Consider the following 25,654-nt stretch of genomic DNA (forward strand, 5'->3'; position numbering starts at 1 on the left):
ATGGAAGGACATGTGCACACCTCACAGCCTTATTAGCATAATCGGAACCTTTCTGGTTTTTATATTCACGAGAGAATGAAAAAACCCGAGAAAGTCAAAACTTCGTATATCTCGGGATTTTAACGAGACCAGTCTAATACTCGTGAAAATCGAGAGAGGAGCTTAAATGGAATAAGTAAGTAAAAGTTTTTGTTTCTTATATTGGCAAGCTTTTAAATTATTTAAAGTTGCAGAACAATTGTTTATTAATGTGAAGTCGAAGTTTGGGGTGATTAGCCTTATCTCGTTAAATTTTGTTCAGCATGAAACAGTCTGAACAGCCATCCTCGATTTAGTCAACAATCTAAAACGTGCTAAGGAGTAGTCATTCGTCGGTAAGAACATACTTACCTACATTGTTAAACTACTCAAAAACTCTTTTAAAAGCCTACAATGCATTAAGTCTAGTACACGTTACAAAAATGTCGATAATTAATGGTCGTTGTGAAATGTGACTTGAAAGACATGTTTTAGTATGAAATGTGTATGCAGGTGTATTATACACTGTTATAGTCAGTTTTTACACATATTGTTACGTAGCATACGTTAAAAAAATATTGTATGTTTTTCCTAGAATATTGAGTTTGTGTCAATCATGCTTTCAGTCATTTCCATACAGAATTTCCTCGACACGCACAATGTACACTGTACATGTGGTTTTGATACCTGTATCTCATTCAATCTGTTAACTTTATGTCTTATTTATCTATTAACGATGAGAGTGTTTATGAATCAAGGGTCTGCATTTGTTATGTAAATATAACATTATACGATTGAGAGTATGAGAGAGAGATAGACTCAGAGAGAGAGAGAGAGAGAGAGAGAGTGTGTGTGTGTGTGTGTAATTACAGTGTACATGTAATTGTTATTGATTGCCTTGCTTCCATGAACCATATATATATTATATTTCAATAATGCCACATTGCACTAGAAATATTGCTGACAAAGATGTCGAGAGAGATCATGGAGAGAGAGAGAGAGAGAGAGAGAGAGAGAGAGAGAGAGAGAGAGTACGAAAAGCCATAACAAATTTTATAGATATATGTCATTTCCCACTTAATGAGTTGTTATAGCTGTTATCATGGTAATGTTTTGACCATGTCTCAGATACTGCATGTGCCCATAAAAAAGTGTAATCTAGGACACACTCTTTTGTTTTGATAATGACAGCATTTAGCTTTGTAATGATAGCTAGTGTATCTTTTTTCTTCTAATCTACAGATTTACCTGCGGCTTCCAGATGATCTGAAGATCGGGAATATAGAAAATATTGTCAATTTGATATTGCTAATGACCCAGTCATGTCTGCTGAAGCCCAGAAGGTACTTCTTTGTCAAGTAATAAACTTACATGTACAACTTGTCTTCCATATGTAGATATATTTGGTTTAAGCTGATTGAAAGCCAAGCAAACTTTAAGAGATGTGTTTTACACTCTGAGAAAATGGGATTTGCAGTAATCCCATGAATTTCTTATGCTGGAAATATGTTTTTTAGATTAGTTTTTGTTATTGACGCAATCATATTTTGGTGTAGATAGAATGTTGATAGTTGAAACTCATACAGACAATCATATGTTACATATGTTTTACATAAGTGTTTATGACTTTGATCTTTGTTCAATATATTTAATATCTTTCTGTCCACTGGATATCTAAATATCTTTGAAGTTACACCATTGAAGTTACACATTTATTACATCTATCATGTGTGTGCAGAATTGATTGAGCCAGGTTACCTGATGTTGTCATATAAGTGATACATTGTACTGCTTTAAAAAGTACCTGGTATAAATCACTTGTGACTTACTGGTATATTAGTACATATTTCATTTGTAAAATCATTCAACAAATTTAAAGTGTTTTGTAGTACTGAAATGTTTTTATGGCTTTTAAAATTACTGAAAGTACATGCACATGATGCAACTATCTTTTGACGCTGTATATATAACAAAAAGAAACTGTCAGCTGGGTTTAAAATTAGTGGCAAAATGGTGTAATACATGTATGTACAATATTAGAAAAGATTACATTGTTAGTAATTGCACATTCTATAAATAACTTCATTGAATATATAAATGTAAGTATTTGATGAGTGCACAATGTTTGCAAAAATTACATGTAATTCTCTTAACACTTTTTGTTTATTCTATTTTAGTTTCCAGACCATGAGATTAATGAATATTTCTTGAATGAAATGCATGAGGATTAGAATGGAACCTTATTCTGCCCTTTTACCAACCATCTTTTCAAGATTTATGGAGCCAACTACAGAAGAATTTGATCTATACACATCATTCATTACATTCTTTTTTATGTTGCATAACTTTAAATATTACTGGATGAATTGTGTTCACATAATGAATACCAGCAAACTTTTTATCGAGTGTACTTAATTTGTATTTTTCCTACCCATCCATCTAACATATGTTTTTATATAACATATTCATATACATGTAACATTTTTGGAAACAGCTATTTTTTTTTAAATTGGAATTTAGCCTTACTATTTTATACAAGTTTTTTTTAAAGGGACTTGGACACGATTTTAGATAAAAATTTTGTGTTCAATTTCTTTATGCATAAAATGATTTACTTGCAGATTGTGAATAATTGACCATAATTTGAATGTTAGAAGTCAAGTTATAAGAGAGATACAGGGGTAAGAATTTATTGTCATGTAAACAAAGCTCGAGTCTTATGTTTGTTTACAAATAATATAAAGTATGAAATTTCCACTTCTTTGAGAAAATGATTCATAGAAAAGAAGGTAAACTGATTCGATGTGATCATAAATGATATTATTAATAGAAAAAAGCAACATTTGAATGAAACTTACACCAATAAAACACATATGTATATAATAACAAGACTCACGCTTTGTTTACAAAACAAAGAATATTTAATTGTTTATCTTTCTTTTAACTCCGTATTTGACTTTCAAATTTTGACAAAGCATTAAAAATACCCTTATCAACCATTCTAAATATTGAAAATGGAAATATAAAATTTTGAATTTTAAGCTCAAATCGTGTGTAAGTCCCTTTTATATACTCTTTTGTATACAAACAGAACAAAAATACTTAGTTACAATGGGAAATGGACATAATATATATAAAAGTGTCTGATAAAAGTATAGGTCTTGTTCATGAACAGAAGAAATTGACAGAAAAATATTCAGTTTTAGCCATGAAATACAAATATTAATATTTTTATAGAATATTATTTAATCTAAATAAGTTATAAAAGGTTTTTTTCCTTTATTCCAATGTTTGGAAACAAATCCAATATATAATTAAAATTGCTGTACAGTATATCCTATCGATTCCTATAATATATCACTTTAGTTTCTTGAACAGCATGTTTATTACTTTTTTTTCTTAAAATGATGTATGTACAAGGTCATTAATTTATTTTCATTATATTCAACTAGATACAAATAGGCCTTCTGCAACCTTTTTATTGTTTAAATGGTATGGAGTTTTAATTACCTTTCATAAGAAAATGACATCTAAATCTTAAATTGCTGTACATTACATCCTATCCATCTAATGTATCACTTTATTTATGTTGAACTTAGTGTCTATTAGTATTATGATTTTTTTTAGAATGATATATGCAATTTCATTAATTTATTTTTCATTTTAAGAAAATTCATTTTAAAAAAGATCTCTTACAACCTGTGTATTTTTTTTCAGTTTACATAACACAGTGTATTAATTGAATGTAGTTGTGTAGATTTATGCATGTACCTACAAGCAATATACATTTAATATTCACCAGGTACATGTACCAGCCTATATTTGATAAATAAACGTACTTCTTTCATGCCTTTTTCATGCCTTTTACTCATTGTTATATGTATTATTTATAATTAAAATACTTCGAAAACTTTTCTAAATTTATTTATTTTAATAAGATTAAGAAACGGACTATAGTTAATGCACGTTTTCAAGAGTTGTCTCTCTTGGGGACAATAATGAATGCTCCCCAGGGTTCATGACCCTGAATATTGAGTAGGCTGTGAGGTGTGATATGATTAGGTCTAGGGCTAAATGGGTAGAAGAAGGGGAGAAACCCACTAGATACTTTTTTAATTTAGAAAACCGTAATTATTTAAATAAAACAGTTAAAAAGTTAGAACTTGATGGAAATGGTATGATCTATGACCAGGCACGCATACCTGATGAAATTAAAAAAAATTACGAAAATTTATATACAGAAAAAGATTCAGAACTTTTAGATTTGGATCTTGAAGATATTATTCAAAATTATGAAGTTCCAAAGTTGGACAAATGTCTATCGGAGTTGCTAGACAAAGAGATAACTGAAGAAAAAAAATTGTTGTAAAAAAATATGAAAAATAATAAGTCACTTGGTAGTGATGGATTTACTGCTTAGTTTTTTAAGTTCTTTGGGTATACCTAAAAAAAATATATTGAACTCAATAATATGTATTATCTCCAAGAAAGAACATCCGCACAGTGGGTTAAAATATTAAACACAAATTTTAAGGCTTCAGTGTTGCAAAGTGGCTTTTTATCTAATTACCTCTCTATTGAAAGAGGTCGTAGACAGGGAGACCCTATTGCACCCTATTTATTCCTCCTTTGTGCTGAAATACTTTCAATTCTTATTAAACAAAACAATAAAATAAAGGATATTACAATAGGCAGTAAAGAACATAAAATAAGTCAATATGCAGATGACACATCTCTTATTTTGGATGGTTCACCTACTTCGCTATTTGCAACGTTAAATACGCTAGACTTTTATTCGAACATTTCTGGGTTGAAAATAAATAGTTCAAAAACAAAAATTATATGGATTGGCTCAAAAAAATTCTCAAATCAGGTTTTTCACCACACGAGATGGAAACTAGATTGGGGCTCGAAAACGTTTAGTTTACTGGGTATTAACTTTTCTGTCGATCTTGAAAAAGTTACTGAGTTAAACTATTCTATACAAGTTCCAAAAATTAAAAGCATGCTTCAACAATGGCAAAGAAGAAACCTTACACCAATTGGACGTGTGACGGTAGTAAAATCTCTAGTTATTCCAAAAATCAATCATACCTACTCCTAAAGAGGTAATCACCACATTGAACAAAGACATTTTTGAATTTTATTTGGAATGCCAAATGTGATAAAATAAAACGTGCAGTAGTTATTCAAGAATATCAAAAAGGCGGTTTAAAAATGTTGGATATTAACAAGTTTATTATGTCATTAAAATGTTCATGGATTAAAAGATTAATTGTTGGACATGGCTCATGGACTTCCATATTGAAGGCCATTAATGGTGAAGACTTTGTCAACTTGTTACTTGATTTTGGTGATGCATTAATTACTGAATGTGTTATTCCCAAAAATATTAATTTTTGGAAAGATGTATTTAAATCAATGCTGTATGTTATAAAATCTTTTGATGATAATGATATTGAAGAAAACTTTTTATTTATGCCTATTTGGTATAATAGTCATATTAGAGTTGGTATGAAAACATTGTTTATAAAAAGTTGGTCCAAAAAAGGTGTAAAGGTCATCAATGACTTTCTAGATGATAATGGAAATTTTTTGTCTCATGTTAGTTTTCAAAAGAAAATTGATTTGCATATTTGTACAATGCAATACAACAGAATAGTTAGTGCTATATCAACATATCTAAAATCCTCTCAACTAGTACATATCAAATGTTTATTTCAGAGATCCTTTACTCCATATTTTCCATTATACATGTATTACAATCCTTTTCTTTTGAAAGATAAATGTACAAAACCAATCTACAAACAAATAATTGCACGTAAAATAACCCCAAAGTGGAATTCAGAATTGGTACAATATGGGGTAGAAATTTGTGTTTATGATGCTTTTAATGTATGTTTTAAGACAACCAATGACTCATCTATTCAATGGTTACAATACAGGTTACTTCATAGAATTCTTCCTGTAAATTACTATTTGAAAAAAATCAATGTTGTATCTTCTGATTGCTGTTCCTTCTGTGAACGTGATGTTGAGACAATCCAACATGTTTTTGTAAGCTGTGAAAAAAATATCAACAATTTGGAGCAACCTAAGCATACATATTTACCAATATACTTCTATACGAATTGGTTTCAATGTTATCAATATTTTATTGGGTGAACTCCAATTGTCAAAAGACAATAAAGTTGTAAACTTTATAATTTTGTATACAAAACCATATTTATTTTGCTGTCTTAAAAAAGATATACGGCCTAGTCTATCAGGGCTGCTATTTTATCTATATAACAAATACAAAGCTGAAAAATATATTTCATGTCAGAAATTTCAAATGCAAAAGTTTACCAACAACTGGCATTTATTGAAACATATATTTGATACCGCTCAGTAATTTTTCATTTTTTGTTTCTTCTTTGTTTATTATTAATATTAACCGTTTGCCTTTGTTAAACAAGAAACCACTGCCAAATCTGGATGAATGTGAGCACGAATGTGTGAGTGGATGAATAAAAAATGGCTTTGATTTATATTATTAAAATGTTTGTATGCATATGAAAAAATAAATAAATTAATAAAAAATAAAAAATAAAACATACTTATTTTTTCAGTACATTTTCATTATTCATACTTTATATGATTTTTTTATTTATTTATAATTAGAATTTATATCAGATACAATGTTGTTGAATAATAAAGATTTTAACATAATGTCCATTGCAGTTTATTTCCTCTTTTCTCGCTGCAGACACTTTTCTTAAACTTACATATAAAAGTTAACTTATCTTAGAGCCCCCCCCCCCTTGCGTTCCAAAAAAAAAAATAATCTTTTTTTTTTATTTTACGTATAAAACATTTCCTTTGGGAGCATGTAATAAATCGAAGTGAAAATAAAGATACCATTTAGCAGCTAGCTAAAATGCTTAAGGCATTCTTCGCACTCCGGATTTGAATTTTCCTGATTTTGATGATTATTTTTATATTTCCTTGTGAAGATTTTTTTTTAATGAGGCTGCCACGCCCTTTTTAAATTTTGAGAAGATTGGTATTCATATTTCTGCAGATTTACAATAACTACTTAAAGTAATTTCCCCTTATTGTGACGTCAAAGTTCACGTCGGTCAAGTACCGCCTGTCTCTTTAAAAAACTACCCTAAAAAAAAAAGCGAAATATACTTTTTTGATATAAAAAGCATGATGTTCTTGAAATTACACATTTAAACCGTTTCTCAAAAGTTTAACTTCGCTTCTCGCGAGAAGGATGCTTTGTGGGTCGAAAGGACTATATATGGTTTGAGCCTAAAATGGCCCCCTTAAATAAACATTGTCATTTTACTGTAATTCTTTGTTTTATTTGTACAAATATACATTTGAAGTTTTTTCATAATTTTCATAGTGCCCACATTTTTTTTTTTTTTTTATTGTAAACAAAGGTTAAATATATAAATCATTTTATGAAACATTTACTCTCTCACTTCTCACAAACTCACATTTTCATCCCATATTGTAATATAAAATAAAGAGTAGGGTAGTTGCTTGTGATAGTTATGCCTATGCAGTAAAACTGCAATCCATGTGAAAAAAAACCAGACAAACAAACCAAAGAAAGAAAAAAAACAGAATACCAAAAAACAAAAAAAATAAAAATATTAAATTGATGCATTATTGTACACATGTTAATTCTAAACTGCCAGATGATTAATAAAATCAATCCAAGGAGAACATGCTTTTTCAAATTCATCAATTTCTGATTTCTGAATATTAATGTACTTTTCAGTCTTGTATCTTTGATTTAAATAGTGTAAAAGCCCTAAAAAATGTGGCGTCTTACTTTGTTTTAAACATAAAAATATATATTGTTTTGTATATAGGATTATAAAGTTTAGAATTCTGTTCTCCCAAACAAGGGGATAAACACCAAATAATACATTACAAACATCAAAATTAACATTTTTGTTGCATTTCTCATATATAAGTATACTAAGTACATTCCATAGAGGCTGGATTTTCTTGCAAGTTGCAAAAACATGTTTTATAGTTTCAGGCATATCATTACAGAACGTACAGCAGTCAGGGGTAGTAATTCTGATTTTCTTAAGATAATATTTAACAGGAAGAATTCTATGGAGAATTCTATATTGTAACCAATTAATAGTTGAATCATTGGTAGTTCTAAAACATATTTTAAAAACATCATGTACACAGAGATCATTTGGCAAAATATCACATAGCTCAGCATTCCATTTGTTGATAGCTGTAGGTACACAATCATTTAAGGTTAAACATATGTATATATGCTTTGTTACTTTTTCTTTCAAAAAAATAGACTCATAATAAAATGGCATAAATGCAGTGCAGTCTCTCTTCAAAGTAGACTTATCAATAGACAAATATGTCAAGTATTTTGATATTGCACATATAACACTATTATATAACATTGGGGGTATATATGAAAAATGGAATCTTTCAGAAAAATCTATTCTTGACAATATGTTTCCATTTTCATTCATAAAATCTCCAATGATTTTAACCCCTTTCATATACCAATCTTTGATAAATACATATTTACATGCAATTTTTATATTTGGGTTGTACCACACAGGAATATTGAAAACATTCTTGGTATTTAATGAGCTTTTAATCATTTTCTTAGTATAGCATAGCCAAGAATTAAAAACATCTTGCCAAAAAATATTGTTTCTTTGAACAACCATGCATGATAGAAAATCATCACCAAAATCAATAAGTTTTTTTGCAAAATCATTACCATTTATTGATAAAAAAAAAAAAGTCCATCCATGGTTTGTAGCCTTGAGTTAATTTCTTAATCCATGAACATTTAAGAGATGCCATGAAATTAGAAATGTTAACCATTTTTAAACCACCCTTTAGGTAATCGAGAGTAACAATTTCTCTCTTAACTTTATCACACTTTGAATTCCAAATGAATTCGAACAGGCTCTTACTAAGAGATAGAATGACATCTTGTATTGGATTTGGAAGTGAAATAAACAGGTGGTTAAGTTTTGGAATAATCAAACTTTTTACAACCGTGATGCGCCCAATGGGAGTTAAAATTCTCCTCCTCCATTGTTGAATTAGAGAAAAAACTTTTGGCAGTTGTTTGTTATAATTTAGTGATGTCATTTTATCTAAGTCGACAGAAAATTCTATTCCAAGTAAATTAAAAGAAGTGGAGCCCCAATCAAGTTTCCAACGTGAATGGTGAAAAACTTCATTAGAAATTTTTTTAGAACCTATCAATACAATTTTTGTTTTAGAGCTGTTTATCTTCAAACCTGAAATGTGTGAAAAAAATTCTAAAGTATCAAGATCTGCGAAAAGTGACATTGGTGAACCATCTAAGATGAGTGAAGTATCATCTGCATACTGAGAAATCTTATGTTCATTGCCATTAACAATTATACCTCTAATATCAAAGTTTTGTTTTATGAGAATAGATAAAATTTCTGCACATATCAAAAATAAGTAAGGAGCTACTGGGTCACCCTGTCTACATACTCTTTGGATTTTGAACTGTTCCGACAGGAAGCCACATTGTAAAACAGAAGCCTTAAAATCTTTGTTGAGAATCTTTATCCAATTTATAATATTATTTCCAAATCCAAAGTATTCTAGAGCTTTGTATATAAAGGACCATGAAACAGAATCGAAGGCTTTCTCAAAGTTAATAAGAACTAAAAGACCTGGTATGTTTTCATTTTCAGTGAATGACATTAAATCATAAATAATTCTAGTATTTTCTCAAATATATCTTCCTTTAGGAAAGCCTGTTTGTGTATCAGATATAATATAGTCTAGTGTAGATTTAATTCGATAACTAATACATCCTGATATAAGCTTATAGAGAACATTCAGAAGAGTGATGGGTCTCCAGTTTTTCAAATACTGTCTTGGTTTGTCACCTTTTGGTAAACATGATATAATTCCCAATCTCTGGGAAATAGGAAGTTCCTTTTTCAGAAAAATAAGGTTGATTGCATTTAAGATAAAAAGTTTTAGATCCTTCCAAAAGAATTTAAAGAATTCAACTGTAAAACCATCACTACCTGGTGATTTGTTATTTTTCATATTTTTTAGAACCTCAAGAACTTCTTTTTCAGAGATTTCAGCTTCTAACGAGCTAAATTTATCTGGTTCTAACTTTAATAATTTCTTCAAGGTTAATATTTATTAAATCTGAATCAGCACATGTATATAGATTTTCATAGAATTCTTTGACGTGATTCAATATATTCGATTGCTTGTATATAATTTCCCCTTCTTCAAGTTCTACTCTTTTGATAGTTTTGTTCAGAAAATTCCTAGACTCCAAATTTAGAAAATATTTTGTTGGTTTTTCTTCCTGCTCGATCCATCTTGCTCGAGATCTTATGAAATGGCCTTGAAGTTTGTGTTTTCTTAAATTTTCAAGATTTGATTTTTTTTGTTCTATTAGTTCACACTTAATGTGTTCTTGAGATTCTAAGGATGTTATTTCATTAACTAGGGAGATTTCAATCTTCTCTCTTTCCTTTTTCTTATAAGATGAGTATGAAATAGAAAGACCCCTTATTTCCATGAGAAGCACCTCTAGGAATATACTGTCGTCTATATCCTTACTGAAAAATGTATGAATATCAGCATTGTATGCATACTGACTCTTTACTCTATCTATAGTTTCCCTAACCTTATCAATGAAAACCATGTCAGTCAGTAAACTACTATTAAATTTCCAAAGCCCCCTACCTCTTTCAAAAGGGTTAAACTTTAGTTCTAAAATAACAATAGAATGGTCAGATCTGTAGCCTGATTTAATATCAAAATTTTCTACTATATTAGACAGACTGTTTGAAATCAAAATATAATCAAGGCGACTTTGCTTTAAAGGTGTTTTTTTTCTCCATGTATATATTTTTTTACCTGGGTTTAAGACCCTGTAGTAATCCACTATCTGCAAATCATCCATAATTTCTAAAAGTTTTTCTCTAGCCCTTGGATTGTTTATATACTTATAGTTGTAGGTATCTATATCTGGATTGAGAACAAGATTGAAATCTCCACATAAAATAAAATACTCATTATCCAATTCTAAAAATATATTTCTAATATTTTCATAAAAACCTGGCTGGTCAGAGTTTGGACCATATATATTAACAAGAGTAACCCTGGTTTCTTCTATGGTAAGATCAACAGCAAGGAAATTACCTTCCCCATCTTTTTTAATATTGTGGATATGAAACTCAAAATTATTATTGAACAATATGCATACCCCACGCGCATTAGACTTATAAGAGTTAAAAATACACTGATATCCCCACTGTGATTCAATAATATGTTCACTTTCCGTTATAAAATGTGTGTCCTGTAAACATAAAATCGAATAACCTTTTTTTCTATAAAATTCAAAAACATCCATACGCTTTGATATTGTAGATAAACCCTGGCAGTTAATCGTTGCAATTTTTAAAGTATCACCTATTATTTACAGTAAATATTAACAAGACAAGCAACTCCCTACCTGATTGAATAACATATACACAGTAATCTCTCGCACCTAGCTTTAATTTCCTTTCACACACTAGCATCTCACATACACACAGGTAAACAGTAAATGTCACTTCCGGTAAAGCCGATCCCGATCTACTTTCAGTTTGTCAAACCGATCCCGGGGTAATTGATTTTACAATGACTCCGCTATTACCGTTTTTTCAACTTATCACTTACTGTGTCCATGATGTCAAATTTGTACCGGTGTCCCTCTTCGTCAAGCGCAAATACCTTTCCGTTATAATACCATGCGGTCTGGATACGTTCATCGTTGTTTAAATCACGTATGAGTTTGGCGTTTGCTGGTGTCAAATGGTCATGCATTGTAAACACTTTTTTGATTTCGCTGTTGGACCTGTTACGAATGATCTTCAATTTACTTTCGGAATTTCGAAATTTAGCAATCACTGGTCTGGGTCCTCTCTGGTTTCCGTTCGGAATACGGTGGATTTCGAGAATATCGGTAGGATCCAGGTCAAGGTTGATCGCATTCTTGAGAATGTGGCAGAGATCATGGCGCAGATTTTCGTTAGTTTTTTCGGCCCAGTTCACAAACTTTATGTTGTTTTTTTGTGAATATTGTTGATTCTGATTTGAAAGGACAATAGCAGATTCAGATTTTATTTGGCAGTCTTTAAGAGAGTTTTGAAGGATTCTGATGTCTCGTGCTTGTGAATGTAGTTTTTCTTTAAGGCTTTCGAAATCCATATTGAACCCCTCTTCGATTTCTTTTGTTTTGGAGTTGAAATCTTTGTATTGTTTCTCTATTTTGGTTTCAAACTCTGTTTTGACATGGTCAGTGACTGATTCTGTGAGATCTTTTTTTTATTTCTGAAATTATTTCCTTTTTTAACTCGTTTTTGAGCCCAGTTATTATTTCTGTCACTATATCTTTAATGTCGGATTTTTTCACCATCGTTTCCTTTATTTCTGCTAAACTATCCTGTATTGTTGTAATGAAGTCTGAGTCGCCGTCTGGGGTTTGATCACTACTGCTTGTTCTAGGCTTCTTGGGGGGGATTTTTGTCCGAGACCACTAAATTTCTAACTGATGAAGGCGCCGACTTTAAATTCAGCTGAACCAGTTTTTTTGTTTTATTTGGTCAGTCTCTGGGGTTTTATTTACAGACTTTTTCTCACCTTTGTTTACTGCCCCCGTCTTGTCCGCCCGATCTCCCATTGTGAGCGACTACTCAGTTGTAACAAAAACAAGCAAACAAACACTTTCCTATGGCGCTATACACAAAAAATTCTAATTCTTCTACTCACTACTTTGAGAAATTAGTATCCTTATAACTTTTCTCCTTTTCCGGGTACTTAGAAAGTCATGAATACCTATTTACAGTAGATGTTAGCGGAGCCGACAAATCTCCGTGTTACTCCATTACCGTCACGTGACACCAGAATCCCACAATTGCCCACAATTTAATAATATGACATCATAAAGTTTACCTTTTCCCGCCATTTTCTCATTTCTAGCATAAAACGACTTGCTTTGAAGCAGTTTTTCTTTAAGGAAACATTGAGTGACCGCTTGAACAAACAAAATATTTTCACCAAAGATGTATTTCTCCAATACTTATAAGTGACAAAAAGTTCGTTCTTGTTCAAAGAGTCGCTCTATATTTCCCATTCGAAAAAAGATATGAAAAATGTCTATTTTTGACTGATTTTGATTGAATTATAAAAATAGCGTCACTTCTGACGTCATATACTGCCAGTGAGTGCATATAAATAAAATAAATAGGCGAAAAACATATTTTATATCAACTCTTTTATAAATTAACACAACAAATTAATGTACCTGAATCATTTTAAAAATAGCGAATTATGGGGGCCGAATTTGACTAATATCATATATAATTCTTTACTGACGCCGAAAAATTCTGTCGGATCAATGTGTAAGAAATCCATTGTGACGTCACTCGAAAGGACGATAACTCTGTTAGTCTTATGTAATGTAATTACGTTGTGTCAGCAGTATATTTACATTGCATGTACATAGCCTTTAATTATTTCATTTTGTTCTCGTGAGAGTGTGAATTTGGAAACCATATTTACAGGGAACTGCTGGTCCAATAAAACAAGGGCATTACTGGTCTGAGTAACTGACGCCTAAAAATCTGTTTAATCAAGGTGCAACTAGTCCGAATTTTCTATTCAAACACATCTTGCCGGTAGAGCTTGCTTCGCTCGCTATAAGATTTATCCTTCCTTAAGCTTGGGTCGCATAATTCAGTAGTTCTGAAATTGTTTTTCAAAGTTGTTTAAATGTGCTGAACGTGTATATCACTTTCATTACATTTTATAACATATTTAGAATTTTTCAGAAGCTGGTCAAAATATTTGATGATATATTGTGTATTGTAGCGGACTTATTACTATTTATTTTACTTTTTCAAGTAAACAACATGTAAATAATTATAGAAAAATCTACCCCTACCACCACCAACCCCCGAACACATATTTTTTAACAATAATTTGATAAACTAAATATCTATCTAGAAATAATACCTTATTATAAGGCTACGGTTTCGTTCTTCTTTAACTTACACGTTGTGTTAATTTGTATATATTCTTAAGATAAAGTATGAGAAACGCCTGGCTTTTTATTTAAAAATACTTCAAACTTTGTTTTCCAGAGATCTTTATGATGATAGATATTATAATGCACAAGGAGATTATAAGTCAAATAGGCGAAAATATGCGAATTTGAATTAAAAAAAAACTATGATTTTCCAAAATTTAATTCAGTAAAAATGAAATAAAGGGACATGGTCACGATTTTGGTCAAAGTCATTTTTCCGATTTGAATAATTACAAGGCTTTAGTGAGACATTCTTAATAGGTAAACAAAATTTGAGTGTCATTTGTTGAGTTAAAAGCGAGTTACAGAGCTTACAATTCTTTGACATGTAAACAAAGCTTTTGTTTACATTTTGAATGTTGAGGTAAAAATTTCAAAATTAAACCTAAAATGAATGTGGTGAACGTTCGGATCTGTTTATCTATGCTTGAAATGAATAAGAATATAGACAAATCAGATTGAAAAAGGTTTTTAATTGGTAAATTGAACCTATGTAAACAAAAACAGGGCACGAGCCTTGTTTACATGACACAGATTTGTGAGCTATGTATCTTGCTTAAAACTTAAAGACCGACTCTTAAATTTCATTTGTTTGTTAGAAATGCATTTCTAAAGCATTCTAAATAATAAAAATAGAATAATAGAATTTGACGAAAATCGTTACCATGCCCCTTTAAAGCCCCATTTGCATTTTAACTCCTGATTTAAGAAATTTCTTATCATTTAATAAAACATTTTCAAATAAAAAAATGTGATGCGTCATTGATCAAAAATGTAAATAATGTAAATGAAGCGGCGCGTATGAATACAAAACAACAACAGTAACAATATTCAAAATGGATGCGCCTCAGCTGATGCAGAGCTATTGAGCTGAATTAAAGGATTAAACACAAATAGTGAGTTAAAATCTGAACCGGCTGAATTGAAAACGAAGGGAAAATACATGCGATAGCTTGTGATATTATTCACTGTGCAGAAAAACTCGTAATAAAACTAGTTTTCATGCGAGATCGCTGGAATATGCAACTGGACATAACCATCCAAGGAAAGGCGATCGTGGATGAAAATAGCTGATATGTCGACAGAGATTAGTATGTATAAGCGACTTTTGTAAACGTTGTGGTAACTAGATAGCCAGTGATGTACTAAAATGGTATATCAGCCGCTTGGAATGCGCAGAAGGAGTTGATGCATCACTCATAGCTTTTCTTTACGACGCTTATTCTGATGACCGATCATGTACGTGTGTAAATTTTAAAATTATCGTTACCAAATTTGAACAGCAGTGTTACCGTGAAAGTGTATAGGCCTATATGTTCGTTATAATATTCCTGGAAAAGGAACAGCCAGCCTCGCTGTAAATGTTGATTGATCTCAAGCAGACGAAATCGTGAGAAGACGCTTAATTTTCTATTTCGTGAATCAAATAATGTGTTTTGTTTATTTTTGAAGGTTAAACTTTCAATTTTTTATATTCACAAGGTTGCATTTTGTTTGCTGACAATAAAACAGACACAACTTTACATTTTCTTGACAGTGTTTATCTTGGAAATTCCCGTTCTATAAATAGTGTTAGATAAGAACAGTTGAGAAAAGTAGATCCGGCAAATATTTTATTGATGCAGGTATCAAAGAAATTTTTCGACCAATCAGAAGCGCTGATATCTCATCAAATGAATAAATATTAAATGATATGGGGTTCAGAGGCCTCAAATTAACCACTAAGCTTTCTTGATATTCCACCTAATAAATTGATGCAAACAACTTAACACAACATTTAAATCACAATCTTGTGACGTAGTTTCTTAAAAATATGTTTTAGTGAAGTACCTTAAAACTATTTCCTGCTTTTCCATGATTTCATACTTATTTCACCGGTTATCTCATACGTACTCTTGATAGAAGGATTTTCATTGTATAAAGATTTGAGCTACCTCATTAAAATACTCAGATTAAAGTGTGAGATAATATGTTAACTTTCAATAACTCTGTATTGATTTCGCTAACTATCCACTTTATTAAAATGGGAAGGTTGGTAGCGGATTCTGTGTCCATCTTTAAACCACCATCGTTGTCCCTTTCCTGTCCTGTATAGGTCACTGTTGTACATAAAAATCTTTGTTTTAATGATAGTCATTTTAGCATATAAGATACTTTCTTGCGGTTTTTCTTGAAAATTAAAAACATACTTTTTAATATTGTTTGTGGAAAACTTTGTACTTCTTTTGAGACCACTAGGATATTGTCGTATTAAGCCAAAAACATATATTGAAGAATTTCTTTATTTTCTGCTTCCAAAATTAAAATTGTAAATAATATGTGAAATATGCAGAAAGATCCTGGATCCACATAGAATCATTGTAATTTGATAATGTATAATAGGTCATGGAGATCTTTGTTAAACAAGCTTTACGAGATTATAACAAACGCGTTTTGAAATATATGTTCTTTGTAATTTATTATTATCATTCATTTCCATCCATTATTAAACCATTTAAATAATTACCTAAATAATGATGCCCTAAAGCCTCCTCAACCGCTGAGTTCTGTTTTATATTGACGAAGAGAAATGCAAGCATTTTGTGTATACTTTACTTAGTGTTTTACGACTTTGTCATAAAAGATTCTAAACACGGACAAAAGAAATAGATGTTTTGTCTTACAAAACAAAAACAGTATATATAAATGCCCTTGATCTTTAACAATGTTTTATTAAGATTTGTTCATGAATATGTTGTTTTGTATTTGCAAACTTTATTTAATGTTTTGAAATTGGAATGGTGACCATTAGATGAAACCTTAAGGTAAACACCTGTGAAATTGAATTTAAACATGTCGATTCTTTTCTGGGAAGTAAAAATCATGTGAATCGATTCGTCTTTTGAAGATTGACGCTGTTAAGTTGAACGGTAATACTTCTTCTTATTCATTGGGAATTCAACGTCTTTACTACACATTCTTTCTTTAAAAAACGTTCATGAAATTGAATGCTTTCATGTTGTTTTTATTGGAATATTTTCAAAAACTTAAACATTCTGATGCATTGGAAATTAAAGTTTCGTAAGTAGAATAAAACCTTTGTTTGATAATTATGTAAATTAAATCAAGAATAAACAGTTTTCTTTTCTTTGCTTTGCTGAATCCATTTATTTATTTATTTGGTTTTCTATAAATTATTTAGCTACACGTGAAATATACTGCTTATAAATGATCATAACGAACAGAACATCAAAGGTTTAGAACAAGAAGTATGCTTCGTGTTAGTTTGAATACCATTTTTGTTTTTAAATTATTTCAATACGATGTAATATTGTAGGCTTTACGATGACTAGGTTCTAGTATAATGACACTTCTCCCAATGATCTGTTAAAGTTTATTTGCAAACAACTCTTTTAAAGTAAATTTACGAAAGTTATGGAAAAAAACGTAAATAGATATAACAAATAGGCCTAAGTGTTAATTCATTTCTGCTTAAAACTGTGCTTCTAATTAGATATCTGATTCAACTGAACTCAACATACGGATGACAATGCAGTCTGATTTACAACTTCAGTAGTCTTTATAGGAGTGATGATCTCTCTATTACCAATCAAAACCATCCGTCATTTTGACGGTTAAATTCTGACGCCTCACAATACCTGATTATATTGTCGGTATTATAAATACACTCTTCTCTTTCATCGCTAGGATTCGTACAACGAGCAACAGTAAGTTCCTGGGAGATTGGATTGGTTTTATAACGATTTAAGTTGTCAGCATTTAATTCACCTATAATTCTCTGTGTCGTTATTGTGTTATTAATGCATGGCTTTGGAAAAAGTAAAGATATTCATGGAGGAAGACAGGCATCATACCATAGCATTCGATTATCATTGTGTTTTGTATTTTTTTTCCTGTTCTACCGTTTATCAAAAAAGCTTATTTATATATTTCATATATTTTCTTTTTTGCAGATAAAATACTATGAGGACTGAACGGAGAGTCGTTTTTCTAGTTCTTGTATGCTGTCTGGCTCTGGATACCAGTAAAGCATGGTTGTTTGATATACCGCCGAAATACGTAGACAATACCGAAGTTTCCAAACGAATTTCATCAGTAAGTCAAGAAATAGTAACACATTAACCTATTGATATGCTAATTTAAAATATATCAACATACAATCTCCTTTTAAAGAAAATCCTGTAGACGAATGTCTAAGTCTTTTACTATCAAAACGTAGGTTATACAATGTTTAACTTTTGAATAAAGATTCTTTTTGAATATAACAAAAAATCATTGCAAAAGTATTCAAAATCAATAAAAAAAAATTATAAACACTGAAATATTCTATCGTTATAATGAAAAATTTATATTGAAACACTTACTATGATATTTTATTTCAGTCAAATATTATTTTATTGTTTTCTTCGAATTACAATTTCTGTTCTATGTTAATTTAACTTATATTTGAATAATTCACGTGATTTTAGTTAACGATGTCCAGTTCACATACGTATAACACAGTAATGGTATAGAAGCAATTCGTTAAACTTTCAAAGACAATTATTAAAAGGAAAAGTACTTATTTTCCTGAAAAGAATTGTTTTTAATAATTAAGTCTTTATCTTCAATCAAATCCAACAACATGCCGTAAGTTCTACTTTGTTTTTATCCAAAGGGACCACTCCGGGTTGAATCAGATAATAGATTCCTCCCAAAGGCTTTCAATCAAGAAATGAAGGACACAAATCGACAGAATATGCAGTTATTATTATGGATTTTTCAAAAACTACAACAATCCCAAAATAAAAACATAAAAGGTAGGTGTTTCATTAATTCCGTTGTGGGTCTTGTTTTTTATCTATTGTGTTTTAAAACGAAGAATCCTTTTTTAAAACATAACGAGATATTTCATCTATCTAAAAATGTAATGGATAGATTTTTGAAAAAGAACTTTGGTATAATATGAATTTTTTTTTACCAAATCCCTAGAGATCAAACCATTAAACTCCGTCAAGGATAACAGAAACATGCTGCTAACGTACAAGAATATTTATCATAACTCCAAATTGATTTAAGAATGCACGCATTGTACAATTATTATCATTATTTGACAGATCAAGAAGATGGAAACTTCAACGTGTGATGGAATCTTAGCCAACAGTGTCCGAATATTGCGCTGCTTGTAAGCAGAGGTGTGATTGACTCGTGTGCATTACTTTCTGTTTTGGAAAAGAGTATAATGGAGAATATTCATTTCCATATAACAATTTCCCTTAAAGTGGTGGTGAAAAAAATGGATAAATAAAAATATTACTTACTACTTGACGTATTTATTTCAGACAATACCAAGGTTATCTTTTGATTTGCTTTTTTCTCACAAACATAAAATAGTTTCATTGAAATAATTTTAATAAAAATAGTTTGTGTTATGAAATAAATAAGTTTATTTTGTGAAATAAATCAGTTCACTTAATCTGACGTATAGTTTCTTTTTCTTCAATATAAAATATGGATTTGAAAAAGCTGGTATTTAGACTATACGTGGACTTTTTCATAAAAAATGCAATTATTTTGATGAACTTTGCACTAATTTGCTCCAAATATGTGTAACATTTTGTAAGAGTTCGGAGATGCCAAAGCGTTTCCTTAAGCAGTCAATGACAATCCTTCCCAATGTTTTGTTTTGTCGAGGGCCTTTTGATAAAAAGAAAATGAACATATATGTCCCTTTGTATGAAACTCAAAAGGATTCGTACATGATCGTGGCAACGTGACGTTGGCAAATTATGTAATACAATATGGATGAATTTGTTGAAACAATTATGAAATGCGTGAAACCAAAATCAAATTATTAATATTTGTAAGAAGACCCATTCGAATAGAAGAATATTAAAGTAATGAAAAAATAATATTACATGGAATTTTTTATTCCAGTCTTCAATTTTTATGGACTTTCTTAATGAATACAAAAATAAACAAATGCGATTATAGGTCGCACAAGCCTTTATTAAGGGCAGTATACAAGGAAAAAACTTAAAAACCAATAGGATATACCGGTACTATCAATGACGCATCAACCTATCAAGTATGACGTGTTTATGCTAAAAAGTTTAAGAATTATAGACTGCATAAATCTGTTACATCACATAGTTGGCAAAAATACTTTTTCATGAGATATCAGTAATTAATTTGTTCGATATTTGCAGAGATAATGAACGGAAAATCCAAGGGGCATACCTCTGTCAAAATTGCTCGATGGTACCCAAAATCGAAGTTTAACATCGAAATATTCTTATGATAAATCTGCATACTAAATCCCATGTTAGTTTGTGCACGCTCTAAGAAAATTACCGGAAACTGTTAATGGACCAACTGACAGACAGACAGACGGACAGCAGCAAAGCAATAAGCTCTACATTCTTTACATTATTCCAATCTTCTTTTCATTTGCAGGAACCCTTTATATTACGTAAATATGAAAACCAATTTCAAACGGGGTTTAATAGAACAATCTGAACAATCTCACATCTTTTATACATCGGGACGTTTTTTCACCATCATTAAATGCGATCTCTTATTTACATTGCAACGCAAAATCCCGCAAACGTATTATGTTAAATGGCCGCATTCCTCACCCAAACATGATAGAGGAGGCGATTAAATTGAAATATGTAAATATTAACTGATATTACATTCAAGATTAGAGATTCAAAAATATTATTGAACAGAATATGGAACCAATATTCAATTCTTATGATTATTATGATGGTTTAGTTACCGAAAATATTTTGTAACGACGTCGGACCTTTTTTGATTTCGACTAATTTTTTGAACCGAGAACCGAGAATTTAGGAAACGCCTTGTATTCAAAGTAATATATTTAGCTGTCTCGTTACCGACATGATCATTATAAATTCTATAAAATATGTAATGTTGTATCGATTTTATCAGCGCATACAAAAACTTAAATTTATCTTAAATAGATACATGTATTAAGTTTAATGACGGCTACATTTTCACAAGGTAGGTTTCCCAGAAAGAAAATGATAAAAAAGCTTTTAAGCTTGAAGGTGGAATATAATGGACGCCTGTCGATATTAATGTGGATTAAAGTACATTATAATTGAAATACTTTCATCGGTTTAAAATTTTAAAATATTTAACCAAATTAAAATACTTTTTAAAAATATTTGGAGAGGTAAAAATTGACCCCTAGCGTGATTCGAACTCATGACCTACAGATTCGTAGTAAACCCTCTAAGCCACTGCGCTAAACTGTTATATGATAATTTTGGAAAAGACTTATAAAATTACATTTCATTTTGTTGTTTATTTCGATAAACGATACGTCACAAAATGGAAGTTTCCCATTCCACCTTATTACACTATATTTCTAATGAGGGCATAAAATTTGTGAAAATGGTAAATTTAACATTAAAACATGAATTTAGTCATTTGGTTTTCTATTTGCACAAATTGGTTAGGAACATTTTCAAATATATGGATTAATTTCTCATATGCATTGCACCATGTCGACTAGTATGTTCTATTAATAAAACTTCAGAAACTGGCTACATGATTTATATTTGGAATTTACTCTCATGATATGTAACAATATAAGAAAACATAAAGTTTTTGTGTCACTCTGTTAATTTTCAATTATTAAACTCTTTTAAGATATTGTAAAACGCGCAAAAACTATATCTAGTTCTACATGTATATTAAATCATTAAGAAAATTTTACTTGAACATCATTGAAACTTATGAACCATCAATTATTTAGTTTTTTAATGCATCAACTGGCCAATCTCATAGTGTAAGGCATCAACATACCAAAATATAACAAAACTGGAATATTATTATTGATAATGCGAAAAATAGGTTAATGTGACCTACTTTTTCATAACGATATAATGAGTTTGAAAGATACGCAAACAAAATTTCAATAAACAAAACGGTGCGATATATTTTATTAGTCCCCTTTCCTCTGCGTCCATCAGTCCGTCCCTCTGTCTGTCCGTCCGTCTGTCTGTCCCAATTCAGTTTTCAACACTTTTTTTTCTTTATGCGTTTGAAGAATAATATGAAATTTGCTTAACAGCTTCAAAATGTCAAGCTACAGATCGTGTTAACACGTTTTTAGCGTCTGGTTGACATGTTTTCGAGAAAATTATTTTTTAATATTCCAATTTTTTAATGTTCGGGTTCGTTATCGGGTTTGGTGTGTATTGAATAAACGAGGAAAGTAGTGAAGTAATAATATCGCGCATTACTTGGACCATTCCTTTTATTGTTTCTAACACAAAAAAAAGTTCTGTAAAATAGTGTCAAGCATTGTGTTGTTAATTTAAACGATATGTTTTTTTTTTTGAATTATTACAATCGGGTTCATTATCGGGTTGGTCTGTTGGTTCGGAGGACAGAAGACGGTAAGAAATTATATTCTGCCTAACAGTGTTCACAAATTTCTACCAGCAGATACTTAAAGGACTTAGCGAAATTATACAGGAGATAAAACAAAGAGTGTTATTTTACTCATTTTTTATTTCATTTATATATCAAATATATAGTTTGCATTTCCTCTGTTCTTTTATCTCTGATTAAAGCATACTAGTACATCTCGTTTATAATAGTTTTGAAATCGATGTACATGTATGCTTCGAAGCTTTCAAAGAATAAAACAAACCGGTAGGGGACGTGTATTGCTTATGCAATACTCTCAGAACGCTTGTTTAACATTGCACTGACCGTAATGCTTTTGTATTACATTAAGAGAGTTGTCCAATGATGTTATATGCCGATCATTCCTGTAAAAGAAATACTTTTCCCTTTCATGGCATTATCCCGAATTTGACACTTGCCTCGATCGTGGCATGCCCAATTGTGACAGGGAGCATACGGCGACCGGTGTCGTATAATTTAAGGTCCGACCCGTAAAATGGTCCGGCCGGACCTTTAATGTTAACATTTAAGGTCCGGCTTTCCCCTATAAGAAAAGGTCCTACCCGTAGTCACTTGTTATAATTTCTCTTAAAGTAATTGTTCTTTTTGCTCGTGTACTTGTATTCTAAATATGTCTTTGATTACATAATCCAGTCGGCCATTTGCGTATTACTTTGTGGAATATCAAATATTCATAGCGGATTAGATTTTGACCAATTGTTTAAGAATCTGAAAAAAAAGAAAACCAAGAGTATTTTGACGATAATTTGTACACACCATTTAGTCCCTTTGTTTTTAAATCTCTTCCGGTGTATACGTATTAGCAGAGGGTTTCATGACAGGTAAACACGGGTAAAAGAAGCCTTGCAGGCATTCACACCTGTATCAGAATACACCCCTTAACTGAGAGAGAAAAAATGTCTCCGCTGTAGTGCTCTACGCAACTAAGATTGTCAATTTAGCTTTTGCTTTGTTTAATTTTCAGTAGATCAGAAACTTATGATAATATACTAATAACTTATACGTCTCTAGGTAGATTTATCACAAGTTTAAGATAATTAATAAAAGGTCGCATATGTGGATTACCGTAACAGAGGATATACGTTGACAATATAGTGTATACATGTACGTACTGTGGTACAGTAAATATAAGAGCGAGAAAAGACAAAAAAATTAATCAAATGATACGTGTACCTATAATTAAAAAGCATGTTTAAATTGACTACAGGTAAATTGTTTAAAAACGTAATAAAGGTGATAATGTTGTAATAATCTCTCTCTCTCTCTCTCTCTCTCTCTCTCTCTCTCATGCGCATGCAATATAGTTTAAAAAGTGTAAGTGTTTATTTCCGACAGTATTCGATCACCTCATTATTCTAAAAGACTTATTCCCTCTTTCTTTAATCAAACGTACAATACTTTTATATGTATATAATGATGCATACATGTAATTAAGCAAGGATTTGGAAACAAGTAAACACTAGTCTTATTATAAGTAAATCCGTTTCCATCGATAATGTTTAAATTCTATATCACAAAGCGCTTTATTGCAGAAATATATTTGTAAACTGCCTAAAAAAAATCCTTGTTGATTTAAGAAAAAATTTGTATCTCCATGGAGTAAAATATTGACGTCCTTATCAAATGGATTGTGTCTAGAGTAGCAATCTTGCATTGGTATAGATTAATAACTCTAAATATTCGTATAAATACTTGTTTTGATTTATCCCTATAATCTTTTAATTTAGGGCTAGAACCTAATATTATGGCACAGAAAAGGTACATGTAGTGCTAGGACCTAATATTATGGCACAGAAAAGGTCCACTTGTTGAAATACCCAATGCAGAAAATTAACATTCATATTGATACTTGCTTTGATTGACCCCGATGTTCTTTTAATTTAGGGATAGGACCTACTAGTAGATGTAATATTATGGCTCATTTAGAAAAGGTCCACCCCATTGAAATACTGTTTGCAAAAAATTCACAGTATTTTGACCCGATGACCTTTCATTTTTGAGGTAGGACCCAACATAATAGTTCAAGAAAAGGTCCGCCTCGTTAAAAGAACTGCATAGTCATGCATGAATGTAGTGAGTTTGTTATAGATTTTTATTGTGATATTTTTCATTTGAACTACGTAATGTTGGAGTGAACATGAAACTGACTTCAGTTTAGGTTTTATTTTTTAAAATGTACTCAGAGTAGTTACACATTTACTGTAATAATATTAATATAAATAATTTTTATCGTAAAATATTTCAATTTAAGGGGCGAGACCCGATACATGTGCATATATATGTACATACATTGTGTCCTTAAAAATTAGTGTAATGTTAAGTAAGAGAAGTAGTAAAACATATTTAAATTGAGTTTTATCCTACGACTTTTAAAATGTGACAAACGCATGAAATTCGTTGCAAACGATTGTCCGTTTCGTTGATATGATCTTAAAATATTAAGGTAGGTTTGTCCTTTATGTCTGACGATATCGATTTTCATCTAATGGCAATAAGAAATATGTGGGAAAAATAATGAATGCTATATGTGGGGGTAGCAGGCAGGAATCTAGAGTAACATTTTACCGGAGTGTGAACATTCGGCTTTTTCACACAAATATTTTCCACAGGTGCATGAGGACAATCCCCCCCCCCCGGTCTGAACCTTTGGTGAAGTTGACTTTTTTTGGATAGAAATTCTTTTAATTAAAGTCATGTACACAACATGTTCCATTTTAAATATCTATAATTTAACGGAAAATAAACGATTAATGTAACCCCCCCCCCCCCCCAACCACCACCATTGCATATGAAAATGATAAAGAGATCTTTTATATGCAGGTTGGGGTTGTTTTAAATAAATTGGAGCTAGTTGTGTACATGATTTTAAAGGAATTTCTACCAAAACAGTGTCAACTACCCCAGGGATCTAAATTCAGAGGGGGGGGGGGGGTCCTGTTCTCAAGCACCTGTGTTATTTTTTTTTTCTAAGACTGAAGAAAATCGGATCCCTTTAAATATTTTGCCAGAAGCAAAATGCATATAACAGTGCGACATTTAAGTCCGGACATGACA

General features: G+C 30.8%; 1 long non-coding RNA gene across 1 annotated transcript; it reads left to right on the forward strand.

Moving 5' to 3' along the window:
• Positions 1–18,113: 18,113 nt before the first annotated feature.
• On the forward strand, positions 18,114–19,600 carry LOC128191188 (uncharacterized). The gene is made up of 3 exons (XR_008244425.1): positions 18,114–18,250; positions 18,813–18,954; positions 19,252–19,600. It is a non-coding gene; the product is annotated as an uncharacterized LOC128191188 (long non-coding RNA).
• Positions 19,601–25,654: the final 6,054 nt, after the last annotated feature.

This window comes from Crassostrea angulata, chromosome 7 (assembly GCF_025612915.1).
Source record: "Crassostrea angulata isolate pt1a10 chromosome 7, ASM2561291v2, whole genome shotgun sequence".
NCBI lineage: Eukaryota > Metazoa > Mollusca > Bivalvia > Ostreida > Ostreidae > Magallana > Magallana angulata.